Source organism: Siphateles boraxobius, unplaced genomic scaffold (genome assembly GCF_051911475.1).
Source record: "Siphateles boraxobius isolate OS27281-9 unplaced genomic scaffold, OSU_SipBor_1 278, whole genome shotgun sequence".
Lineage (NCBI taxonomy): Eukaryota > Metazoa > Chordata > Actinopteri > Cypriniformes > Leuciscidae > Siphateles > Siphateles boraxobius.
In genome coordinates, this window is record NW_027508895.1 from 40,357 (window position 1) to 47,500 (window position 7,144).

Consider the following 7,144-nt stretch of genomic DNA (forward strand, 5'->3'; position numbering starts at 1 on the left):
CAAACTCTACACACAACACAAGCTCAAACTCTACACTCAACACAAGCTCAAACTCTACACTCAACACAAGCTCAAACTCTACACTCAACCCAAGCTCAAACTCTATACACAACACAAGCTCAAACTCTACACACAACACAAGCTCAAACTCTACACTCAACACAAGCTCAAACTCTACACTCAACACAAGCTCAAACTCTACACTCAACACAAGCTCAAACTCTACACTCAACACAAGCTCAAACTCTACACACAACACAAGCTCAAACTCTACACACAACACAGGCTCAAACTCTACACACAACACAAGCTCAAACTCTACACTCAACACAAGCTCAAACTCTACACACAACACAAGCTCAAACTCTACACTCAACACAAGCTCAAACTCTACTCTCAGCACAAGCTCAAACTCTACACTCAACACAAGCTCAAACTCTACACTCAACACAAGCTCAAACTCTACACTCAACACAAGCTCAAACTCTACACACAACACAAGCTCAAACTCTACACACAACACAAGCTCAAACTCTACACTCAACACAAGCTCAAACTCTACACTCAACACAAGCTCAAACTCTACACTCAACACAAGCTCAAACTCTACACACAACACAAGCTCAAACTCTACACTCAACACAAGCTCAAACTCTACACACAACACAAGCTCAAACTCTACACACAACACAAGCTCAAACTCTACACTCAACACAAGCTCAAACTCTACACAAGCTCAAACTCTAACACAAGCTCAAACTCTACACTCAACACAAGCTCAAACTCTACACTCAACACAAGCTCAAACTCTACACTCAACACAAGCTCAAACTCTACACTCAACACAAGCTCAAACTCTACACTCAACACAAGCTCAAACTCTACACTCAACACAAGCTCAAACTCTACACACAACACAAGCTCAAACTCTACACACAACACAAGCTCAAACTCTACACTCAACACAAGCTCAAACTCTACACAAGCTCAAACTCTAACACAAGCTCAAACTCTACACAAGCTCAAACTCTAACACAAGCTCAAACTCTACACACAACACAAGCTCAAACTCTACACACAACACAAGCTCAAATTCTACACTCAACACAAGCTCAAACTCTACACAAGCTCAAACTCTAACACAAGCTCAAACTCTATACACAACACAAGCTCAAACTCTACACTCAACACAAGCTCAAACTCTACTCTCAGCACAAGCTCAAACTCTACACTCAACACAAGCTCAAACTCTACACTCAACACAAGCTCAAACTCTACACTCAACACAAGCTCAAACTCTACACACAACACAAGCTCAAACTCTACACACAACACAAGCTCAAACTCTACACTCAACACAAGCTCAAACTCTACACACAACACAAGCTCCAACACAAGCTCAAACTCTACACACAACACAAGCTCAAACTCTACACACAACACAAGCTCAAACTCTACACTCAACACAAGCTCAAACTCTACACTCAACACAAGCTCAAACTCTACACTCAACACAAGCTCAAACTCTACACTCAACACAAGCTCAAACTCTACACTCAACACAAGCTCAAACTCTACACACAACACAAGCTCAAACTCTACACTCAACACAAGCTCAAACTCTATACACAACACAAGCTCAAACTCTACACACAACACAAGCTCAAACTCTACACTCAACACAAGCTCAAACTCTACACAAGCTCAAACTCTAACACAAGCTCAAACTCTACACTCAACACAAGCTCAAACTCTACACTCAACACAAGCTCAAACTCTACACTCAACACAAGCTCAAACTCTACACTCAACACAAGCTCAAACTCTACACTCAACACAAGCTCAAACTCTACACTCAACACAAGCTCAAACTCTACACACAACACAAGCTCAAACTCTACACACAACACAAGCTCAAACTCTACACTCAACACAAGCTCAAACTCTACACAAGCTCAAACTCTAACACAAGCTCAAACTCTACACAAGCTCAAACTCTAACACAAGCTCAAACTCTACACTCAACACAAGCTCAAACTCTACACTCAACACAAGCTCAAACTCTACACTCAACACAAGCTCAAACTCTTCACACAACACAAGCTCAAACTCTACACACAACACAAGCTCAAACTCTACACACAACACAAGCTCAAATTCTACACTCAACACAAGCTCAAACTCTACACAAGCTCAAACTCTAACACAAGCTCAAACTCTATACACAACACAAGCTCAAACTCTGCACACAACACTCAACACAAGCTCAAACTCTGCACACAACACTCAACACAAGCTCAAACTCTACACAAGCTCAAACTCTAACACAAGCTCAAACTCTATACACAACACAAGCTCAAACTCTGCACACAACACAACCTCAAACTCTACACACAACACAAGCTCAAACTCTACACACAACACAAACTCAAACTCTACACAACACAAGCTCAAACTCTACAACCAACACAAGCTCAAACTCTATACACAACACAAGCTCAAACTCTACACACAACACAAGCTCAAACTCTACACACAACACAAGCTCAAACTCTACACTAAACACAAACACAACACAAGCTCAAACTCTACACTCAACACAAACTCAAACTCTACACACAACACAAGCTCAAACTCTACACTCAACACAAGCTCAAACTCTACACTCAACACAAGCTCAAACTCTACACACAACACAAGCTCAAACTCTACACAACACAAGCTCAAACTCTACACACAACACAAGCTCAAACTCTATACACAACACAAGCTCAAACTCTACACACAACACAAGCTCAAACTCTACACACAACACAAGCTCAAACTCTACACACAACACAAGCTCAAACTCTACACTCAACACAAGCTCAAACTCTACACACAACACAAGCTCAAACTCTACACACAACACAAGCTCAAACTCTACACTCAACACAAGCTCAAACTCTACACTCAACACAAGCTCAAACTCTACACTCAACACAAGCTCAAACTCTACACTCAACACAAGCTCAAACTCTACACACAACACAAGCTCAAACTCTACACTCAACACAAGCTCAAACTCTACACTCAACACAAGCTCAAACTCTACACACAACACAAGCTCAAACTCTACACACAACACAAGCTCAAACTCTATACACAACACAAGCTCAAACTCTACACACAACACAAGCTCAAACTCTACACACAACACAAGCTCAAACTACACTAAACACAAACACAACACAAGCTCAAACTCTACACTCAACACAAGCTCAAACTCTACACACAACACAAGCTCAAACTCTACACTCAACACAAGCTCAAACTCTACACTCAACACAAGCTCAAACTCTACACACAACACAAGCTCAAACTCTACACAACACAAGCTCAAACTCTACACACAACACAAGCTCAAACTCTATACACAACACAAGCTCAAACTCTACACACAACACAAGCTCAAACTCTACACACAACACAAGCTCAAACTCTACACACAACACAAGCTCAAACTCTACACTCAACACAAGCTCAAACTCTACACACAACACAAGCTCAAACTCTACACTCAACACAAGCTCAAACTCTACACTCAACACAAGCTCAAACTCTACACTCAACACAAGCTCAAACTCTACACTCAACACAAGCTCAAACTCTACACACAACACAAGCTCAAACTCTACACACAACACAAGCTCAAACTCTACACTCAACACAAGCTAAAACTCTACACTCAACACAAGCTCAAACTCTACACACAACACAAGCTCAAACTCTACACACAACACAAGCTCAAACTCTACACTCAACACAAGCTCAAACTCTACACACAACACAAGCTCAAACTCTACACACAACACAAACACAGCACAAGCTCAAACTCTACACTCAACACAAGCTCAAACTCTACACACAACACAAGCTCAAACTCTACACACAACACAAGCTCAAACTCTACACTCAACACAAGCTCAAACTCTACACACAACACAAGCTCAAACTCTACACACACAACTAGACATTGCATTTGGAGTCTGATCTTTTTGAATAGATATGATTACATCCTGTCAAGTATTTTCAATATAAAAGCTCAATGTTGCTGTCAGAGACCTCTGGTGGATATTGGCCATCTATGATTATATATGACAATAGACTTGTAAATATGTGTTTGAATTATTGATATTCATGTGAGCAAAGAACTCAGAGCACAGTCTAACTTAATGTAAACTTTAATTTTTAAAAACTAACATAAAATTCTTCACTCAAATATTTTACATGCATTTTTTTGCATTGTGAAATTATTTGATATGAGTGCAACATTTTACTCTTCCATACTCTAATATAAAACACACTCTCTGATATCACAACACTACATATCATTACACTTTTTGATGTTCTTTGTTTAGCTTAAAATATATATATTTTATAATATTTTTATGTTCTTAAATGATTGTACACTTTTATATGTATTTATCTGTCATGCAAAACAAAATGTTATTTAAACTTTAAAGTATTTATGCATCATGGTAGTGTTTATCTCACCTTTCATTTTTGCAGATTTAATCAAAAGCACCTATTACTGCAATTTATTATTATTTTAATTATTGTTATCTTTTATAATCTAACCGTCATGAAAATAATGCCACAATGCAGAAAACAAAAAACACAATCCTACATAACAGTGTAATTATACATCACATGATAACAGTATAACATCGGCCAGTGAGAGAAATACTTCAAAAAATCTATTTTTCCCTCCAAAAGATATGAGATTATTAAAGTGCATGAGAAATCTGTTCAGTCTGTGGTACAAACAGTCAAACTACTTCATAAAACAGAACAGATACAGTTTTATTTATATTTAAACAGGATTCTTTGATGAATAGAAAGTTCAAAACAACGGCGTTTATTTGAAATTTAATCTTTTGTAACAATATAAATGTCTTTACTGTCACTTTTGATCAATTTTCTGCATCTGTGATGAATAATGCATCTTTTTAAAATATTACTGACCCTAAACTTTTGAGTGCTAGTGACGGTGGCGTGACCTCGTGTCTATAACACACACACTATTCCTCAGGCCTATAACACACACACTATTCCTCAGGCCTATAACACACACACTATTCCTCAGGCCTATAACACACACACTATTCCTCGTGTCAGGCCCATAACACACACACTATTCCTCGTGTCAGGCCCATAACACACACTACACTCTCTCTCTCTCTCTCTCTCTCTCTCCCAGCCCAACTCTAGTGAATCTAACATTAGATTTGATCTGCATCTTCAGTGTCTGGATCATGAAAATTAAAATGATCCCTTGATTTCCTGTTGGCTCTACTCACTCCATTCTGTAGTTTCTTCATAAGAAAGCCAGAACCGCCTGTTGTTTTGTCCCAGAATATGCATAAATGTGATTTGACTATTTTAATGAATCAGTTCCGTCAAGTTATCGAACCTCAATATTTAATTATAAATATTTATAGTTTTTTTTTTGACAAGCGGAGAATATCTATAGGCTACAACATTTTCTGTATTATCTCTTTTTCTGTACCAAATAATAAGTATGCACTAACGAAATGACAACAAACATCGGCCAATAGAAGTCTACTATATATGTGACTGATGGACTGATCGACCAATCAGAGGCAGGATATGCTCGCAGAGTGGGCGTGACCTCAGTGAGGATTCGTTAAGTCACGATTTCTTTTTATTCCTGTCTTAACAACAGTAAATAACCGTAAAAGTCAAGAATTGGTTTTAAAATGACTGGTTATTTGTGTTTATGTTGTTTCATTGATCGCAGTGGCGGTAACTTCTCTTCGGACTCTGACATGATTCCCCGCGACAGAAACACTGGAAATAAATCGGTCTTCCGTCAATAACTAATAATAATAGACTAATAATGTTAGTCAAAGAGCAGCATGCGCGATATATACAATATATTTTTGACTCAAAGCCAAAATGGCGAATGACACAACTGAGTGACGTAATCAGCATGGCCGGGATCAGGGTGAAAGTGGCCAATCGCAAAAAGCACAAAAAAGCACATCGCAAATTATTTTTTATTTACATATCTGTATCCTGATTCTGCCCACCATTAATATACTGTAAGATGTATAAAATATTTCAAAGTAACTGTCATTAATCTCATGATTACAGACCAATCTAATCTTTTGAAAGCAGAATAGTTCAAATGCAGTGAATGTGACGGCCGCGTGATGGCGCTGTTGGAGCGTTTGTCATTTGTCACTCAAAACCTTATTTTATACAGTCCAGAGCCATAGTCTATGGGAGTGTCGCAACTCTTTCTCTCTATGGCTCTGATACAGTCTATGCTTAAAACATTCATAATGCTTGTACTGTACATACAACATACATTTATCAAAATCCCAAAAAGTAATCAAAAAAATGAATGCAGTATTCATCACACAGCAATATGTTTATACATATCTAGGCTATACATTTTAAAAAAATATGATGTGTCTATTAAAACGTGCAAGGCTTGAGGTAGCCTAATGAAGGTGAAAATGACAACATTTTATAAAGAATCGCCCATTTTTATGAAATTCGTAACCATAGAAAGCCAGATATCTTAGACTATGGCGTCACACAAAGTTAATAAACTTGTTGGGTCACATTTTAGGCAAGTGTCTGTAATAAAAGCCACCGGTTTGTTGATGTGGATCCTGAATCCGGGTGACAGAACAGGTGCGCTCGTTCCGTGTGCGTCGAGAGTTCTGATTGGAGGAGAGGCGCTGGAGCTGCTCCTGATTGGCTGAGCGGTCAGATGGGCGTGTCCGCAGGTGAAGCGCAGGACTCGGGCGAGCGCACAGGGAAGTGAACGCAGTCGCGAGACAGAAATCTCACATTGGATTGACATTGTGTTCTTGATGACATAAAGTAGCAGATGTGGTGAGTTGAGTTGAGTTAAAGACTTTTGGGCTTGTGTATGTCACAGACACGAATGTTGAAGTTGAACTGGTTTGCTCGAATCTTCCTGAAAGGATTTCATCATTATTCCTGTGTTAAAAAGGGAAATCTAAAGGCTGTTAGTGAGTGATTTCCAGATTGAGTGTGTGTGTGTGTGTGTGTGTGTGTGTGTGCGCTCGTGTGTGTGTGTGTGCGCAGGTTGTGTTAGCAGGAG

General features: G+C 39.0%; 1 protein-coding gene across 1 annotated transcript in view; it reads left to right on the plus strand.

Moving 5' to 3' along the window:
* Positions 1-6,524: 6,524 nt before the first annotated feature.
* golph3l (golgi phosphoprotein 3-like) overlaps positions 6,525-7,144 on the plus strand; it is a 26,870-nt gene continuing 26,250 nt past the window's right edge. The window contains exons 1-2 of the mRNA XM_077245679.1: positions 6,525-6,912; positions 7,129-7,144. The exon at positions 7,129-7,144 is cut by the window's right edge and continues 173 nt beyond it. The gene's annotated coding sequence lies outside the window, so the exon portion shown is untranslated. The remainder of the gene's footprint in view (positions 6,913-7,128) is intronic.